Source organism: Miniopterus natalensis, chromosome 7 (assembly GCF_054644295.1).
Source record: "Miniopterus natalensis isolate mMinNat1 chromosome 7, mMinNat1.hap1, whole genome shotgun sequence".
Taxonomy (NCBI): Eukaryota; Metazoa; Chordata; class Mammalia; order Chiroptera; family Miniopteridae; genus Miniopterus; species Miniopterus natalensis.
The window spans coordinates 47,072,889-47,093,763 of NC_142087.1; the positions used below are offsets into that span (position 1 = coordinate 47,072,889).

Sequence of the window (20,875 nt, forward strand, 5' to 3'; positions counted from 1 at the left end):
TGCTTTTAAGCTCTCTGGTTTACATTGATCAAGTTATTTCCTTAAAAAATGCAGACATGACAGGCTCTTCTCCTCATTTGCATGATGTTTCAAATGAAAAGAGTTTAAAGTCATCTACCAATTTTTTTATTTATTGTGGTAAAAGCACAAACATGAAATCTATCCTCTTCACAAATTTTTACATGCACAGTACAGTATTGTTAACTATAAGGACAATGTTGCACAACAGATCTCTAGAACTTTCTCATCTTGCATGACTAAAACTCTAAGTCCATGGAATAGCAATTCCACATTTCTAATAGATGAAGCCACCCAGCCTCTGGAAACTGCCATCTGCCAATTTCTTAAGGGTCTCGGGAAACCTGAAATTAAAGGATAATAATAAGTGTACACTCAGGGATTGGATACTCTGCCCTGGTCTAGTTGGTTGTCCACATATTGCAGACTGAGGTATGATATTTAGATGAATGCACGTTTTCTACACTCTATAGTAAACTTATTGAACACAGGCATGATCCAGTCTTATTCCCCTTTATAACTTCCCCAAACCTAGTTTAATGTCATATATAAATATGTACTGAATTAAATTAAATTTTAATATTTCTTTTCAAAGGCTAATATGAATTAATATTACTTTTAAGGATCTTATAAAAGACAAGAAAGTAAATGCCATTTGCTTTTGAATTTATGAATTGTTTCCTTAAAAAAGCATCCTCTCCCCCCTCCCAATAATAGTAATAGCATAGATAGCTCTTCAAAGGTTTTGAATATATCTTCTAAATCATTGCTCTTGCCATGCATTTTTTAATGTAATGACTACCTAGGATTTGAGCTCAGCCAGTACAACCAATACAGAATGACTTCCTTGCTACGTGATCATGCATTAAATAACCAGGAATGTACTTCCATGGTCAGCTATGAAAATTATTTTAATCAGCATTTGGGTTTGCTCCACATAACAGAGATTAACTGGGTTTGGCCAGACCCCCTAAAATAAATAAGAGTTAAATCTCATATCCAGTGTACATGTTCTTATATTGTGCTTATGAGATTGATTACGGCATTAAAGGCTTAATTTAGTGGCACAGACAATCTGATGAAACAGGATCTTTCCTCTTCATCACATTACTTTATTCTGAGTCATTTTTGTTTTTGGTGGTAAAGAGTATTTCACCTGTTGAAATTTGGCGTAAGCACCGTACTAAGTGAATAGGTCTAGAGCTCTGATAGGAAATCAATTTTTTTAAAAATTGCGCTTCACGGGTCCTTTTCTGAAGGTTTGAGAGCCCATGCAGCATGAATAGACACTGTCCAGGCAGAGCTCACACTCCAGTGAGAGAACACAAGAATGACCATAATGCACTTATCTCAAAGTAATTCTCCTGCCACATAATAAAGTTGTTTATCATCACCCTTACCTTACAGAGAATACAGCGTTAGAAAAAGGTTGACAGTTTCCTAAGGCCATGTGGCTATTTGTTGTTAAAACTGAAGCAGGGTTACATTTCATGAATGGATCAGTTTGTTTCCCCAGCTTAACTGTTTGGAAATGTGATTATCAATACCCCCTTAATTTTGCATATAAGTATTCTGGTGCCAAAAAAAAATGATCACAGTGAAGTTTAGGTCCTTCATTGTCTAATGCTTGGTTGTTGGATTTAAAGGTCTATTCCAATATTTTCTTTTGAAATATTGATTTAACTTTACCTTCTTTTCTCTTTTGTTCTAAAATTACCTGGACGCACAGTATTAAATAAATAATGACCATAATAACAACTAACATGTACTGAATCCTTATTAAATAGCAGAGATACCGCTGAGCACTTCATGGGAACCTTAATTTAATTTAATACCAGAAGAATCCCATAGGAATACGACTTGCATTTCTGCATATGAAAGACAAGTATGTGTTTCCAGTTCTACACTTTTTTACATAAATCCTACCCATAATCATCATCATCTATATTTCCTAGTTTCAGTTTCATTAAAGTGATTGAGGATTTAAAGACACAAAGCAGAATCCTTTCAAATTTGTTTTGAGTTTTTTCCTAATATTTTAGCATTATATTTTAACACCTACTTCTGTAGCATTTTATTTTCAGTAACTCAACTTTATCAGGTCTTTTCAAAATATCATCATAGAAATAGCAATTCTTTTAAGCCTTCATATGCCATTAGTTTACATAATTTATAGTTGAATCTAACAATTATATGAACAAGTACAATTGGCACCGCAAGCTTGGAAACAGACTCTTGGTCCACAGACATCAGCACAGGTGGGGTCCGAAGTTTACAGGTGGGCTAGAGGGACAGCAGGTGAGGCCCTGGTGGTGAGTCAGCTGTAAGCATCAGTTAGTAGGTTATAACTAGGGAAGGGAGAAAGTCGCTTAATCAGGGAAGTCATTTAAGAGGAGGCCAGTTGAAAGAACCTCTGTTGTATTTAATATTTTATGTATGTATTACTTTGATAAAATTAAGGAATAATTTTTTTTAAGTGGAGGGAAAAAGAGGAAGGGAATGAGTTTAGGTATCTTGCCCAAGATTGAAAAACTAGAGGTGAAACTAAGATTTGGTTCCAGAATTCAGCTTCTAAATCCAGCACTCCACTAGTCTTTCCCTCTAATCCATGCACCTCAGGACAAAGATGACTGTGGAGGGCTAGGTGGGCTACTGCCATCCAGGAAGGGGGCTTGAGACAGCTCAAGGGTGGTCAGCAAGAGGACACAATAACAGAAGAGAGAAGAAACCAGAACATGATAAAACAGCCTTAGATATTTGCAAATAGAAGAACCCTATAAGTGTGGTTTTCTTAAGTTATCCCAAGTATTTCTTGACCTTGGGCCTCACTAGTTCAAAACAAAAGGGATCTCAGCAGGCAAATCTGGCCAACTGAAACTGCCAACTATTTTCAAAACTGGGTTTGGCAACTCTGAAATGGAAGAAACCCTCATTCCATTCCAGCAAATAATAAACATAACAGAAGAACCTCTGACCCAATGGTCCCATGGGGAGCCAGGCGTGGGAGCAAGCTTAATGGAAATCTGAAGACAAAGAGCAATTAAAACAAAATCATTTAAATCTCACCATCCACTTCCTTCTAATCCTTGGGTTTTACAGGTTCTATTTCTGTCAAGTCCTTTGAATAAGATCATTTAGGCACCAGTTTTGAACAACTTGCTAACCTCCTAGAAGAGAAGATTTTATAGTAGCCATTTTAAAATGCCTCAGAATGGATTATGTTTTCCATGAAGTATTAATGATTTTAGTTTATGTTAAATGCTTTCTATGTTTCTGTTCTCGGCATTTTCCAAATTACTTGCTCCAAGAATAAAACTGGAAAGGTATTAAGAGTGTATGACTTCATAAGGAATTCATAAAAAGGTGATGGTCTCAAAGGGCTATTCCTTAATTAAAATTACATGAAATTGTGCAAAATGTTGGTACACAGGACCTCACTTTTTATACTTTCAAAAATAGCCATTTTGATTTAAACAATTATTGCAATCATCTGGCTATAAATGTGGTTGAGTTTTCAAGCCTCCTCATTTCAATATCTTTCTGGAAACAATATTATAAGCAATGGATTATTTCATTAACATACATACAAAAGTAAGTAAACCACTTCTTTTATCTTCTAAAGATTGGAAAATTAGTTAAGAAAATAAAAGGAAATATGAATGAAGAGTAGAGAAAGAGGGTGAACTCAGGTCCGCATTTGATTGAGCGCTCCAGCTGGCGGGCAGTGTGTGTGCCCTGCCACGCTCCCGATGCGGGGGACCCAGCACGCTCCAGCATGCTTTGTATACAAGAGTACAAATTGAACCACATCCGGTGAGGTGCAGCCAAGCTGACAGCCTGAAAAGAGAGAATGATACTGAAAAGGGGTAGGTCTGATTCTACATCTGTCTCGGGAAACCCATGAACTCAGCTTCACTGAGCCCTAATTCCTACAGAATGTCTCTTGATGTCTATGTTGGCCTTGAGATTCTAAGAAATGGGGCAAAATAAATAAATAAGTAGAGCAGGTCTTCATTACCATGCAGTCACCAGGGCTTTCCTACTTACGTTGGATTTAATCACCCTGCCCCGTAAGTGCTGTCACAGGCGTCACCTCAGTGGTGCCTCACTTGCTGGAATGTTGTCTCGCTTTACTGTTGCTGTCCCCACTCCTCAGAAATTTCACCCTTTCTCATTTCTTTCACGCTGATCGAAACTTGACTCAGTCCCCAATATGCAAACATCTTTAGCTTTGACCTCTCCTGAACTTCAGCCCTGCTTCTCCAAATCCTAACTTCCACGTGGCTGACCCACTGCTGGATCAAATGCAACTAGATTTCAAGGAAACCTGTAATTCTCTTCCCCAAACCACCGGGCCCTCTGAGCTTGCGCACGTGTGTCAATGACACAGACTTCTGCCAGGCAGGCATGTGACTTTGACATCCCCTGGCCATCTCCTTCCTGCACCTGTTTCAGTCACCTTTTGATCTTTTCTTTCCTCCTTTTTAACATCCCATCATTCCTGCCCAGGCTCTTAGCACATCACAGCCTGGAGTATTCCAAAATGGTCTCCCTAATTTCAGTCTCCATTATGCTGTTAATTTACCAAATGAATTATTTAAAAATTGCTTTGCCCATGCTAATCTTCTCCTCAACCCTTTATTGCTTGTCACTATTACACAAAGTTAGATCCTGTCTAACTTTGCATCTGTCACTCATTCAGATATAATCCCTGCATACCTAGGTAGCTCAGGACTTTCCTATAGAAATCATAAAAGTCCTCTGAATAGGCCACATCCACTTTTAGTCTTAAGCCTGAAATAGCCAACTCTCTTCCTTCTAGTTGAAGAAGTCCCATTCCTCCTTCAAGACCTAGCCTTGATGACTTGGTTTCTCCATGCTCAGAGCGGTTGTCTTCTGGACCATAGAGGCTGTAGCTCATTGGGGAGACAGACAAAGCCCGGGAGCAAACAGGGTGCCAGGCCAAGCCCCTTACATATATTAACTCACTTGTTCCTTAATCTTGTCAGGTAAGGAACACTGACTATCACTATCACTACAGTAAACTATCACTACTCCTAGTTTACAGGTGAGAGTGTGGCTCAGAGAGGTTACTCACTCATTTAGGTCACAAAGTTGCCAAGTGCTGGATTCAAACCCAGGTGGTCCGACCATAGAGTCCTTTATATGCCACCATTTTTAGCAGCTTCTGTTGTTATATGTATCTTTTGTGTCAACTGTCTCTACCACGAGCAAACTCATTACGGGAAAACACTTTGCCTCTGTCCTCTCTGTACTTCTGACTAGCACACAGACTTAGTAGGAACAACCTAAGATGTACAGGAAGCGAGCTGAGCTGTAGAAACAATGGTAAACCTCTGTTACCGTGTGCCATGCTAAAAACACACATAAACACACGCTTCCGTCTTGATCTTTCCTATGCTATGTTAAAGGTGCTGGCTGCATATTTCACAGATCAGAAAAAGAGGTAATGTTATCAATAAAAATAACTTTTACAGTTCCACATTTCAGAATGTGGTACAGACAATGAAGAAAGAGCTTTCAATGTTACAGTCTCCCCTTTTCACTCTTTTCCTTTGTCATCCTCTCAACATATATTTGTTTTATGGACACTACCTGCCAGAAAAACAAACCTCTGGGTGTGTTATTAACGTTTCCATCCTAGATGCTAAAAGACAGAGGCAAGTAATATAAAGTAATATCAAAAGCAATAAAAGGATTGCCAAGATTTATTGTGAACATACCATGCGTTAGGCAGTAGGCTCACGGCTTGACAGGTATAATCTCATTCAAGCCTCATAATAATTCTATAATATTCTTATTATTCCCATTTTGCATATAAGGGGAGTGACTTGTGAGAGGCTGAGGTCATATAACTCCTAGGGGTCAGAGCAGAGGTTCCAGCTCTGGTAGTTTGGGACAACAGCTTGCCCTCTTAACCTTTACACTGGACTTCCTCCAGGGGTAGATTCAGCTATGCGGCACACAGAGGGGATACGTAAAACTGGTTTCCTTTCCTCTGAAAAGAGTCCCATAAATAGCATCAGAGTACAACGGGAAAGTGTCTAATATCATCACAGACTTTACCCAAAAGCAGGTGTGTGACTTTTAACAAGTTACCCTCTCAGGGCTTTATTCAATCCATTTGTAACATGAAAAATCAGCACCAAATAAGCTCCAGAGTTCCTCCCAGACACAGACCTTCTATTATTCTAAAGAGGCAGTTGGGGAACAGTGAACATTTGCCAATTTTGAAGTCAGAAGAAGTAGGTTTATTTTAATAGCCAGCACCCTTGCTGCAGCCCCTTTCATAGTGGTCTGCATCTATCACTTCCCGCTTGTCGTCTGCTGACCGCAACTGCCTGGAAGACAATCATGCAGCCCAAATACCATCTGGGAACACAATGATCTAATCTCTTACCAAAACTTTAAGTGTACAATACCTTATCATTGACTATAGGTACAATGTACATTGGACCTTTAGAGCACATTAATCTTGCTTGACCAACGCTTGATGCCCATTGATTAGTAACTCCCCACTGCCCCCCTTCGTCAGCCCCTGGCAATGACCATTCCTCTCTCTGCTTCTATGACTTTGGCTATTTTAGACACCTTGTGTAAGTAGAATCATGTGCTATCTGCCTTCCTGTGTCTGGCTTATTTCACTTAGCATAATATCCTCAAGGTTCTTTCATGTTGTCATATGTTGAAGAATTTTTTTAAAAGGTTGAATAATATCTATGTCCTACCTTCTCTTTATCCAGTCATTCATCAATGGACACTTACGTTCTTGGCAATTACGAGTAATACTACAGTGAATGTGAAAGTGCAAATATCTCTTTGAGGCCCTGATTTTCAACTTCTTTTGGATAAATACTCAGAACTGGGATTGCTGAACTGTACGGTAGTTCTATTTTTAATTTTTTGAGGAACTTCCATACTGTTTTTCCATGGTGGCCACACCGTTTCCCATTCCCGTCAACAGCACACAACTACCCAAGTATGCAGGACCAAAGCCTGCATTTCTAAATTCTCGGTGGTTCTGTGTTATGGCTGTAGGTTTTGCTCTTTGCGTGGGAGGCTTGGACTCACGTCTGATATTGCCTCGTTGTAAGTTCTGGCTGAGGAGGAGCTATGCCAACAGGATAACGCGCCTGAGTCTTCTCACTACTTTTCCCGTCCTCTGGATTCCCGGGGTTGCTTGGTCAGCCAGCCCGCACCAGGCCACACTTGCTCCTCTCGTCTGAAATTCAGTCCTGTTCTGCATTTGCACTACAGGCTCTTCCTGAACACTCGCACTCACTTTGCCAGCTTTGATGATGGCTATGTTTACACTGGGGACTCTGAAATCTCTTTGGACTGTGTATGTCACTTGTGTTCCCAACTCAGATAAGAACATGCTCAGTGCACATGGTCTTAGGTCTTCCACAGGCACTATTTAAATGTGAAGCCTTCCCCTTCTCTTCCAATCATGCTCCCCCTCTAATGCACCTTCTCAAGGACGGGTACTACTCAGCCACCCTAATCAGGGGGCTCGGAATTTCCTCTCCCACTCCCTCACGGCTCACTTGTCATCAACAACCAAGTCCTGTTTTCTCTCTCTTCAAATTTTCTCAAACCCACCCTCTTCTCTCACCCCACTGCCACATACCCTCTTTATGCCACTATTACTTTTCACCCAGATAGCTGCAATAGATAGATATCCAAGAAGCATCTCTCTCTGGGTAGGCAATAGTCATCTCAAATTTAACATATACAAAAAGGGAATCTTTTTATTCTCAGGCTCCCAAATTGGTCCTTTCATATTCTGCTGCATCTCAGCTAATAGCCTTATTCACCAACTTGCTCAAGCCAAAAACCTACAGTCACCTTTTAGACCTCTTTTTAAAATTTTTTTAAATATATCTTTATTGATTTCAGAGAGAAGACAGGAGAGGGAGAGAGAGAGAGATAGAAACATCAATGATGAGAGAGTCATTGATCGATCCCACAACCCGGGCATGTGCCCTGACTGGGAATCGAACCCCGATCACCTAGATCCTAGGCCGACGCTCAACCGCTGAGCCACGCCCAGCCAGGCTATCCCTCTCTTTTTTTATCTGTTCACATCCAATCTATAAGTATTTGCTGTCATATCTATGTCAACAATACATCATAAATCTGAGGGGGTCTCATCACTTTTACTGAAACCACTTCATTTTTTTCCTGGTTTACTTTAACAGCTTTCTAAATGGTTTCCCTATCTCCACTATTTTCCTAGAATCCCCCCCAAGCCAGAGCGCTTAAAAAAATCATCTCATTTCCTTGCTTAAAATTCTCCAGCGATTATCTACTGCACAATTAGCATAAAATCTAAACTCTCTTAACAGTCTACACGGCCCCACATAAGAGGAATGCTGCCTACATATTGACTGTTAATCACCATGCTTCAGCCACACTGACCTTCTCTCCTTTGCTTTACAGCATTTCATTATGAAAATTTTCAAGAATACAGAAAAAGGGAAAAGCTTCATTTCTTAACATCACATTTCTCCCTACTTCAGATGCTGCCAAGTGATCTCAAAATTCCCCATAATATTCTAAAGCTCTACTTGACTGAGCAAGGACTGCACCATTGTATGATCAGTTCTGGCATTTTGGTCACCTTATTAGTGTAATTATACTGTTAGCTAGTCAATCCCTCCTGCTAGGTAGAAGTTGACTATTTTCTTTTATTTATTTAAAATTTTATTCTATTGTGGTAAGAACACTTAATATGAGATCTACCCTCTTAACAAATTTGTATGTGTTCAAATAGTGTATAGCAAATCTCTAGAACCTAGCAGGGGCTGTGGGAGGGGGAGGGGAAGTTGATAAACAGCTGCATTCCTTTTGCTGGTTTAAAAAGCTTGGAACTGAGTTTCATCTTTAAGTCTTCCACCTCAGTGCTTTGGTGAAGACTGACAGACTTCACATTTGTTCTCTCTCCTTTAGATCAGGCCTTTATTGAAGAGCACCGATTGTAGCATCATTCATGATAATAACCTGTACTGTGTAATATATACTACTTATACAAGCTCTAAAGTCAAAGGGTTAAAACAATCTAAATTAGCCACACCTTAGCCTTGGTGTTTGCATTTGTATCAGCAAATATGAATGGAAATTTCAATCATATCTGCCATCTTATATGCAAATCTTTTAATTTTCACCCAGAATAATGTTGTTCCTTTGACATTACCTCATGAGTGACAATATTAATTTTGATAGTCTATGAGTGGAAGGATTCTGATGCCTAAGTCACACTGTACCAGGTTCCACTGTATTGATACTGGACACAATGTGGAAGTCTTTGGAAAGAAAAGATAAAATGTGCAAGCTGATCCGAGGCATCTGTTCGCTTTACTTCTGCCATCAATCACTATAAATTATTTAAAACAAGTGATAATGAATCCATCTTAAAGACCATTTAGTTTTTGTTTGTTTGATTTTTACAATCTCTCAAAGACTTTGACTACTGCCAACTTTAAATGCTTCCTAAAGAGTTCAGTGAGATGCAAACATCGCAACTATAATTAGAATACTAAGAATAGGACATTGCAGGCACTTTAATGTGAAACCGGGATCTAATCTAGATGTGTTAGAAAGTTGTTTAAAGACTTCTGCTAGGAAGTTTAAAAATATTAAATTGATTATCTCTCTTGATTTTCTTCCTCATGTGGAGAAGGAAAATTATTTTTGTTTTTTCGATAAATGCCAGAAAAGTAAGTAGTTTAATTCTAGGAATGAACTTACCATTTTACCTTTAAAAATATATTCTGTACATGTGAATAAGGTTAAATAAAGAAAGATGGTGACTTTCTAATATATTCAACAACTAAAAACATCATGATAAATTGTACAGTCATAACTCTTTATATGTTGGGTATTTTAGACCAAAAATTATTTCGGCTAAACAACTGTAATGATTTTAATATTCTTGTTTTTAACACTAAAAAATAACAACTATAATTACATATGAATTAAATATGAACTACATATTTTAAATATGAAGCTTTTTTAACAGCAGTGATTCTGAAACATGTTGATTAAGGCTACTTTGAATGCTATAGCTTGACTTCTCACAAATGCCCTTATAATTCCCAGGAAATGAACACACAGCTGTCCCCCTAGCACACAATGACCACTACTGTTCATTGACACTAAGAAGGCTTAGCGAACAGTAAACACTGAGAAAGCATGCAAACACTAGTTATGTTCACTTTGCAATAGTTAAAAAAACATTCCTTGACACAGAGAAATTGTCCTTCTGATCCTATTATTTTCTAAAATTCAGAGGTTTCTATATTAATGGCAAATGAGTTGCTGATAAATGTGCTTGATTGCAATTTAAAGAGATGCAACAAGGAGTTGTATTCCAGGTGTGAGATAAATGTTAATGACATCTTGCAATCTCTTTTCAGTCCAATCCCCCAAATTTCTTCTAAATGTAGACTCCCATTTTCAACAGCACATGGGCAGGTAGGAGAGGAATTCTGTATGCAAGTAAATTCTTTCCTTGTATCTACAAACACTTGCATAAATAATAGCAGAACAGTGAAAATCAGCAAGTGCAATAAAGACAGAATTATAAAAGAAACAGAGGTTTTTGTTCTATGTGTTTAATGTTGCAGTGACACTGAAAAGGTCATATTTGTTATCTCTTTAGGCAAACAGACTCATTCCAGGGCAATCAAGATTCATCAATCATGGACCTGAAGGAAAAATTCAGAAAATACCATCCCATTCCCCACTTCTCCTACACAATCAAATCAAAAAAGTTATTTTTTTTATATGTTTGAGATTTCTCTCCATCTCAAATATAACTTTGTTGCCTTGCCCCTGACTCATGGTAGCAAGTAATAAATATTTTTTCAATAGTTCTTCAACAAGTGAATGGATAAATGAATGACCTCAATTCCAAATTGAATTAGGATGCAGAGATTTATATGCCGAATTAATAAAGTCTGCACTTTAATTTACGGATAAGGAAGTGCTCACAGCTCTGGGGTTGGTTAGAGATAATCCTCTGTGCTTCTTCAAATGCACTGTCTAGGCGTTCCTGAGTGTATGTTCCCATTTCTCTGTTTTCACTTGTGCAGCCTTTGCAGTCCCTCCCACCACTCTTGGGGACTTCTTTCCTCAGGAACCCGCCAGGGCCATTTTCTGTGTCTGATGATTTAACAAAGCCACTTATGCTTTCGTTTGTTGAACCAACACTTACTGAGGGTCTGTTTCTTCCAGAGCCTTTGGGAGGCATGAGGGCCTAAAAAGAACCATACAAGCAACTTCTGTCTTTGTTTTCACTACTTTTTTTCACTTCTTTCACAACCTAGCTCAGAAACCAAGCAAACAGAACCTGCAAGGACCTCAAGTCTCTGAAAAGGCATTCCCAGACTAGGCATGTGGCTTGTATAGGCTCACTCAGTAAGGCCCCAGTGCCATGGCAGTGCCTGGCAAATGGTGAGCATTCAAAAAATGCTTGCTAAATAAATCTAGTTGGTCACGCAACACATACACATTGAACACTTATTAGGCACCAGGTAATAAGGCTGTGATGATAAACAGGGACCCAAGTTCCCTGCCCTCAGAGAGAACACAGCCTACAGCTATGCGGTCCAACAGACCTCTCCAGGAGAATGGAAATGCTCATCTCCGCATGGTCCACTGAGGCAGCCCCGGGCCACATGCGGCTTTCGAGCCTTGGTATGTGGCTGGTACAACTTTGTAACTCAATTTTTAATTTTAATTGATTTAAATTTTAATTTAAAAACTGAAGCAAGGTAAAGTATGTTTTCATTAAAGATAACTTGATTGTTTTGGTGGGGCTACATTTTCCTTTAACTGTTGTATCCCCTATTAATCTTTATTGTAATATACTTGTCTGGTATATGCAGCATTTCTAGCACCTCATAATATTTTGTATTATATGTTGAAATGATAATATTTTGAATATACTGGGTTAAATAACATATTAATATCATCAATTTCTTTTTGCTTTTTAAAAGATGGCTACTCAAAAATTTAAATTTTTATATATATGGCGTGCATTATATTTTTATTGGATGTTACTTATCTAGAAGAAAGCAAAAGAAAGGAAAAAAATAAGCAAACAAATAAATAACTAGGAAATCTGAAGAATCTTACAAATTTAATCATTCTTTCTAAGTTAAAACCCTGTAGGGTACCATATGATGCAGCAATTTTACTTGAAAGAACTGAAAGCAGAGTCTTAAATAGATAGTTGTACACCCATATTGATAGCAGCATTATTCACAATAGCGAAAAGGTGGGAGCAACTCAAGTGCCACTGATGGATGAATGGAGAAACAAAATGTAATATATCCATTCAGTTCAGTATTATTCAGCCCTAAAAAGGAAGACATTTCTGATACATGCCATGACATGGATGAACCCTGAGGACATTATACTAAGGGAAAATAAGCCAGCCACAAAAAGATAATAACGTATGATTTCACTTATATGAGGTACCCAAATAGTCAAATTCATAGAGACAGAAAGTAGAATGGCGGTTGCAAGCGGCTGGGGTAGGAGAGAACGGGAGGTGCTGTTTAACAGGTACAGAGTGTCAGCTTCGCAAGACGAAAAGTTCTGAGTGGATGGTGGTGACGGTGGTACAAGAGCGTGAATGTACTCAATGCCACTGAGGTGCAAAAAAATAAAAAATTAAAAAATACTTACAGGAAAAATACATGTTCTAGGGTGAACATTTTAAAATGGCAAGGGAAGTCAGCAGATTAAATGGAAAAATGGCCAAGGAGAACGAGGAAAGATGTGTTAAAGAAAGACAGTTTTGAATGTGGTGTTTTGGTGGCCTCTGAATCTCAACGAAACAGAGCGCTGTGTGTTCTCAGAGAAGGCTTGGGTAGAATGGCAGTTCAGGGACATTTTCAAAGAGAAGACGACCACATTTGACTGAGAAATACAAGTGGTTTCTGTGCGGTGAGAAACGTATGAGAGATTTACAGTCACGCTAATAACTAGGGCAGAGTGAAGACTTATAAGCAAATGCAGGTAGGCAAGGGTAGGCGGCACTCAAGAGACATTCTGTGAAGACTCAGACAAGGCACAGATGCTCAAACAAAGGTCTGGGCCATGGTCAGGATCACCTCCTCCTATAAATGGTTCAAATAAAGGCAAAGACGTTGATCATGTTGAACGAGATTTAAATTTGCCATCTGGAATCAATAATGTGATAAGTCACGGTTATTCATTATCTGCTCAATGTGAATTACTTGCTCAGATTACTCAGCTGCTTCTGGAAGAGTCCCCTAGGTCTGTCTTCCCCATACAGTGGCGCTCTCTACTTCACCAACTGGGTTCTGCCCTTTTCAGAGTTCTTCCGGCTGCCACTCAAGCCATAACCTCACTTCTGGGGTGAGCGGCCTTCAGGTGTTTCTTGTTTCCTTATAGTCTCATGGCTTCTCTCCTGTCCTTCAAATCTTATCTGGGAATTTTCAGTGAAATAATAGGACAGTTTATATGATTGATTACTGTATTGCTCAGCTCAAATGACCTGCATTCACTTTAGAAAGTTTTCAGTTACGGAGTATGTAAGTATATCAGTTACAGTTGATTAAAATGTTTGTGGTCTTTTCTATGAAGAAAAATAAAGTTAGGCATCTGTTCCTTGGTTAGAAATACATGTTCATTGTTTTCTCTGTGGGAAAATCAGGTATGACTTAAGACTCCTTTCATAAGAAAACCTGAGGATCACCTATATTCTATTTCTGTGGGCATTTTTAATCCTTTGTTGATATAAGTGCCATTTTTAACTAGTCAAAATATGCACTCACCTAGAATGCTCCATTCCCAAGTCATGTCAGATAAAAGTGTAGTGACTATTATATTGACTGAAATACACACACAGAATGCCTTTTGATTCAACTTTCACAGCAAACTCAAATTAGCACAAGGCTAATTATGTTGAAAACTGCTTTGGTCTGTGCTGCCCTAATAAAGATCTATCATATAGCTCCTGAAAGTCCATTTTTATTTGCATTACTTTCCATTTTAATTGGAAATTCCTGTGACTTTTTTTTTTTTTTTTTTTACAGAATATTTAATTTAACATGAAAGCCTGCAGTAATTTTTGGCTAACGAAATTATAAGTCTTCTTCATTTTCTCTGCTGGGTGAAAGAAACACATTTATGCTGTGTAAGAATCAACCCAGATAAAATTTCTCTTTTGCAGTTACACAACGAGGCACACTGTTTTATGGTGAAATCGACTGTAATGTAACTAAAGATAATATTTGTCCCATGCCACCTACAGACACCACGTTTCAAGAATTCAACTGTATGCAAATAAATCCTGTTCTGTGTGCTGTAATCACGTGGAGGGTGTTTCAGGGAGATGTTTTCATGTCTGCACTTTAACTGTGTGCTGTGACATGGCAATTTCTCCTACATTAGCTACTTAGGGTTTCAGAATTGTTTCTTTTGCATAAACACAGTTTTAAATTCAGTGTTAGACAATGAAGATTTAAGGTATTTGTGAAATAATGTGGCATGGCTGTGTTATTATTCATTTTCTAGCATAAATTCTACCGGCTAGCAAACGAAGTTCGCTCAAAAATGAACTCTTCGGTACTTCTTTAATGAACAGCCTGTGTGTAAGTCTTCCATTTTGGGGATGGAAAGATGCATCTAAGATACTTTATTTCACTCACTAATAAATATTGTTCTGAAACTGTAAATCCAGAGAAAGTTGGTTATTTCTTTAAAGAGAATTCATTAGCATAATTGAGAGAGCCAAGTCTTCAGGAAAGCTGTTTTAAAAAAAGCAAACATTCCAGAGATGGATTGCCTGGGAGGCTGAAGCAGAAAATTGATAGCTTAGAACTAGAAAATGGGTAAATATGAGACTTTGTTGATACCAACCTGGGCCATTTGGGCATAGAATGTGAGAAAAGAATATTTTACTTATTTTTTCATCAAAGCCCTGTGGCCTGTATTGGGCTGGATGTAGATCACAGGTGTGGGTTCAAGTCTCAACTCTGCCATCTGTTCGCTAACCAAGTGACCTTGGCCAAGTCACATATGCAGGGCAATGGGAAATGCTTAGGCTTTGCTAGCACTCAGACTTAGATACAGGGGCGCACTTGTCAATATTTAACAACTGGTTCCCTGGGAACCAAGCAAGCAAGTAACCGACCGCGGTTTGTAATGCTTGCTTATCTCCATGGTATAAATACTCACACCACTCAAAGCTATCCACATGACCTCACTGATGCAGAGGTGGGATGAAATGTACACAAGCCATTCTCTTCAGCTATCTCCCCAGATACTACAAGTTGGCTCCAGCAAGCCATTGCCTAGATTCCATTTATGGCTCCACCAGCTAGTATATGTGGCCTAAGGCAAGTTACTTAACGTTTCCATTTTTTTATTTTTAAAATGTTGACTATAAACAAATATTACAGTTAAAGTAGTGACCCATCACTACTTTACACAGAAAAAGACTGAACTTAACTCTTTGAGAACCTGATCTGTATGTATTTTCTTCACATATGAAAAGTTATATCTAACGTCAAACCACTACATCCTGGTCAAACAAATGTAAATAAATTTGTTAATTTAGCAGTTTTATAGACCCCTCTGAAAAAAAAGGGTACATGTCCTTCTTCATCTCTTCCTCCATGCTACTGCCTGGAACCACCTTAAGCCCTGAGTCACACAGAGCTGAGAAATGAGGTAGAAAGAACTTGAGTCTTTGACAGTGTGGAGAGCTATTGTGACCATGGACCAGCTACCTGGACTTTCATGTGTGAGGGTGAAGTAAGCTTCTGTATTGTTTTGAAAAACAAAAAACACAAAGAAAGACACAAACATACACATCAACAAAACCCAACAACAAACCTTACAAGGTGGTTTTGAGGGTTAAGTAGAAGGCACTGAGCATGAAGCTTGAAATCGTAGGTCTCAAATAAACATCAATTCCCTGACTCGATGACTTAATGATTGTGTCTTCCTGTCTGTCCTCCCATTCACAGACAAACTCTTTGAAAGAACAAGTCTGCATTTGTTCTAGTCTCCCTCACTCCACCCATTGCTATCTGGTTTTCACTTCCAGAACACCTAAGAATTTCTCTGTGATGACCAGCAGCAGATTTTTCTCTGGACTCCAATGGACATTTTCCAGTGCTTATTTTATTTGATTGCCCTGTGGCATGGGGGTCCCTCCTCTTTCTGACTTCCTTCCTCTCTTGTATTCAGAGACACAATGCTGCTGATTCTCACAGGATAGCTTTGACTGAAGTTTCCCAGGCTCTCATTCTCTGGTTACTCATATTGTTTTTTGTTAATGGTGGGGATTTTCCAAGAACTCATCCTGACCTTTTCTCACACCCCCGATTCCTTTTGGGCAAGCTCATTATAACCATGGCTTCCATTCTTATCCAGTTATCGATGATGTAAAAGGCAAGCCAGCATCCCAGATCCTCTGGAGTTCCAGACTTGTAATGAGTCCTGTTCATTCAGCACTCTTGACATTGCCGCCTCAGATCCCATAGGCCACATTATAATCAACATAGGTATGACTCAATTTATCATGCTCCTCACTAGAGCTGTCCCTCCTCCTGTGTTCCCCACACAGGATGCTTTATTCATCTCATTTCTTAGGCTGGAAACCTGGGAGCCCTCCTCCTTTATCTCCCATATTCACTCACACAGGCCTATTCTATTTGTAAATCCTTCTGCATTCCATTTCCTTAGCTTCCTCTCCAATGCCACTGTCTTAGTAAAGACCCTTAGACCTTCATCCTTCCATTCTTTTTTAAAGTTGATATACCACCTGATTTCCCTATCTCCAGTCAATTCCTCTTCCAATCCAGACTTCTTCTGGAAGGATTTTTATAAAATGTAAAAATAGACCGCGTCATGTTTCGCACTCATTTCATTAGCTTCCAACACCTAGTGCATCAAGTCCAAGCTCCACAGAGGGCACAATGCCCTCGCTGGTTCTTGCTCATGCCTACTTTTCTGGCCACATCTCCTGCTTCTATCTAATGATGCCTGTGTTCCAGTATTATTCAACCATAACCTTCCCCTCAATAGGCCATGCTTTTTCTTGTCTTTGCCTCTCTGGACGGGCAGCCCTTTCCCCTTTTCTTTCTTTAAGGGTCCACTCAAGTCCCCCCTCTTCCATGAAACCTTCCCTGAAATCCTCACGACACCTTATACATAATTCTCTCAAAGCCTCTCTTCACACTGTATTATAATCATCTGTACTTCTTTTCTCCCCCAGCTGAAAGCAAACGAATTAAGGATAGTGATGCCATATCTTATGCACCACGGCATGGTCAATCTCAAGCACAAAGCCGGACCACAGAAATGTTCATAGCAAATTGAATGTATCAACTTACAACGCCTCCTCAGATTCCTTCTGTGCCCCTCTGTGGTGTCAAATGGGATAGAATCAAGACTAGAGTTGTTTTCTTTTTTAAATGAGAGATAACTGACATACAACGTTTTATTATTTTCAGGTGCACAACATAATGATTCAGCATTTGTATGTATCTAATTAACATCCATCACCTCACAGTTACAGTTTTTTTTTTCTTGTGATAGCTTTTAAAATCTACTCTCTCAGCAACTTTCAAATTTGCAATACAGCATTGTTAATGGATAAGAGCTTTTGCATGCTACGAACAGGTTAGGATGATATGCATTTTCAAATTTGATTCTAACTGGAATCATGATTCTCAAAGTGAGAACAAAATGTGCAGAATATTATAAAATAATAATGTCCAAAAAATGATGGGCTTTTCATAATCTGCCTGCTAATTTCACATGCTTAATGTTGCCCACCAATAATTAAAACAATGACAAATGAGGCCTTCTCTTGTTTGTTTTTCAAGGTTTTTGACAGTGTATAGGAACCATGGCAAAAAGCACTATAAAAATAGTAATAGCATAAAGAGAAACTATGTTAAATCTGCATCTACTTGAAAATTGGCATTCAGTAAATGAGTAACATACAAGAAAGAGAACATGCTATTCCTGCACAGATGGGAGAATTTATTCATTGTCTATTTAACTTTTTTTTAACCCAAATGACTGCATGATAAAGGTCTGAAAATGGAGGTGCTATTGTTGTTTTAGGACATTTCAAAGAAGCAAAAAACCCAGTCAAAAAGTAAGAATCAAGGGACTGAGCTGGCAAAGCAGATGTTCCACCATTTGCTGAATTTCCAATAATAAATTTCACCTTTTGAGCAGAAGCAAAAAATAACATTGTTCTTCTTTACCATCTTACGAATTATGTAAATGAATAAAACGTCTCTAACTTTAGGGATGCTCTGATGTTAGAAATGAGAAGTATGCAACTTCATTTTCAAACACTTTTTGTCATCTCTACTGAAAAGTCTGTTTATTGGTCCACTAGGACTGTTCTTTACTTAATTGAGTGGATTGAAAGTGTTCTTGGAAAAATTGGAACAATATGTATTTAACAGATGGTGTCTCTATAGTCTACCTTGTAAGCCTTCCTAATATATCTTTTTCTAAACAATAATTTATGCAGCACCTTTCTCTTTGAGAATTCTTCTTTGTATTTTACGCTGTGCTGCTTTTTAATATCAAGAATTCCTTGACTCCAAAAGGAGTCCTTCTTCTGATAAGATAACAATACTTTAAAACTTACTGGAGTGTTTATGTAAAATCTGTGGAATGTAGGTGGCCATTGTTTTTTCTATTTCTTTTCTGGGGAAGAAATTGAGTCATTAAAAAAAATCAAGATCAAATAGGTAATTGATGATATTGGAAACCTGCATTCTGATATTTTGTCTATTTATCATTGTACCATCATATATTTGTAATATTCTTTACCAACCTAAGTAGCCAAATTTAGCAGGTCATGTGATATGATTTAATATGGGTTTCCAAGCTTAGTGTCCAGAGGCATATGCTTTGCATTGTTTTGAAAAAATGGCTATGCTTACCACAGCTTTTCAAAAAATGGTATCAGGCTACGCATATTTTCTTGTGACTTACTCCTGATTTATCAAAAAAAAAAAAAAAAAAAAAAAAAGCGCATCAGGGTGGAAACAACTTTCTCCCCAAAAGAAGCTAAATAAACTATTGGACAATTTTATTCCACAGTCTTAATCCCAATTAGCTATATGCTCTACTGAGCAACTCAGTCCAGACTAAAGCTTAAACTTTGGAACATGATTCATTTGGTCATATAATGAAATGTGAGCCATTGCCAGTGTGTGTGTGTGTGTGTTCACCATGTACTCATGGTAGAGCCATTTCAATAAAGTAATAATGACAAATAGAATCATAGACATAAAATTGGAAAAATCTTAGGAATGATCCAAACCTCCTGTCAGTCTTCCTGACAGATGATTGCCCAACCTCTGTACAGTTCTCTCTGTACAGTTCTACTAACATCATCTCATTCTTTCTAGTCTTGGGGAGGTTTCCTGGTTAGGAAGTTATTTCTTATCCTGAGCAAAAATTTATCTCTGTAATTTTCATCTTAGTGCAAGATTCTTTAAACAACGATTTAACCAGCCTTAACTAAAACTCAAGGTCCTGGGAGATGCTGTTCTAACAGGGAATATTTTTGTCTACAATATTTTTTCCCCCCTAAATTCTTTGGTTTCAGTCACAAGCAGTGCAATAAGATAGGGTAGATTGAAGGGCCAGCACCTAATACTGATCTCTCGTAGCTGGGAGATGGACGCACTATAAGCCAGAGGCTGTGGTGTGTATTGTCTAGAATCCAGCAGGCAGGACAAAAAATCTGAGCAGAATGAATAACAAATGATACAAAGAAGTCCAGATAGGAAGTCAGAATAGAGATGTTTTTGATATCTTAGGCATGGTTTTATCCAAGGATGTATATATTAAGACTAGCATCAGACACTGAACATGGTGATATTTATGACTACATTGGCAAAGGTTATCTCCCAGTTTTGAAACCTAGACTATTTTCACAAATAACAGATTTTCTCAGGGCAGGATTCATGTTCTTTGAAATGATGAGGGGCCTAAAAATTTTCCCCAATAATTTGAGCTCTATCTATTAGTTATCCTCGACTTCACTTTCTCATAAAAATCAGAAATATTAACAAGCTGTGAATCAGTTGAGCAAGTTAGCTCCATTAATAAAGGGAGTTTCTTATAATCCTGATGGCTAATGTTCCCTGCCAAAGATACCATTGCCTTAAAATTTGTTTCCTACTGTTGAAAAACATTTTATTAAGCAAGAAATAAAATGATACTGAACACAGTGTCAAAGTGACTAACACTTTGATTTGGAAGTTAGGATGGTGGGACACTGGAAAGAATGAATGAAGAAACGTGAGTTCATGTCCTGCCTCTTTCTCTACCAGGCCTTAGTATCACCTTGGTCATACAGAATATTAGAAGCTAGGATATGCAGGAACCTTAAAGAGGCATCTGGTTTATCATTGGCCAATTTAGTTTTTTCTCCTGAACTATAAAGCTTCTTTAATTAAAAAAGCCAGTATCTACAGGATCATAGCATAGCACTTTCCCTCAAGACACAATAATGAAGTAACCACATTTGTGAGGAGACCAGGCACTTTCTTGCCTTCACTTTGTTTTTATATCCATGATCAGGCTCTAAAACACACACAAAGGGAATGTAAACAATAACCTTTAAGAGGAAAGTCATGCAGTTAGGAAGTTGACCAGCTGTCTAATATGAATGCCAAGGCTGGGAAGGAGAAATGAGAAAGGGACATAGGTTATTTATACACATTTAGATTAATACCTATTTTTGTTCTTTTGTTGAATATACTGACTGGAAACACATAAAATACATGTTACCAGACAAAAGATGAAG

The 20,875-nt window shown here is 38.3% G+C and overlaps 1 protein-coding gene across 2 annotated transcripts in view; it reads right to left on the minus strand.

The window, feature by feature from the left end:
• CHST9 (carbohydrate sulfotransferase 9) overlaps positions 1-20,875 on the minus strand; it is a 188,724-nt gene that overhangs the window by 78,001 nt on the left and 89,848 nt on the right. The gene's annotated exons all lie outside the window — the stretch shown is intronic.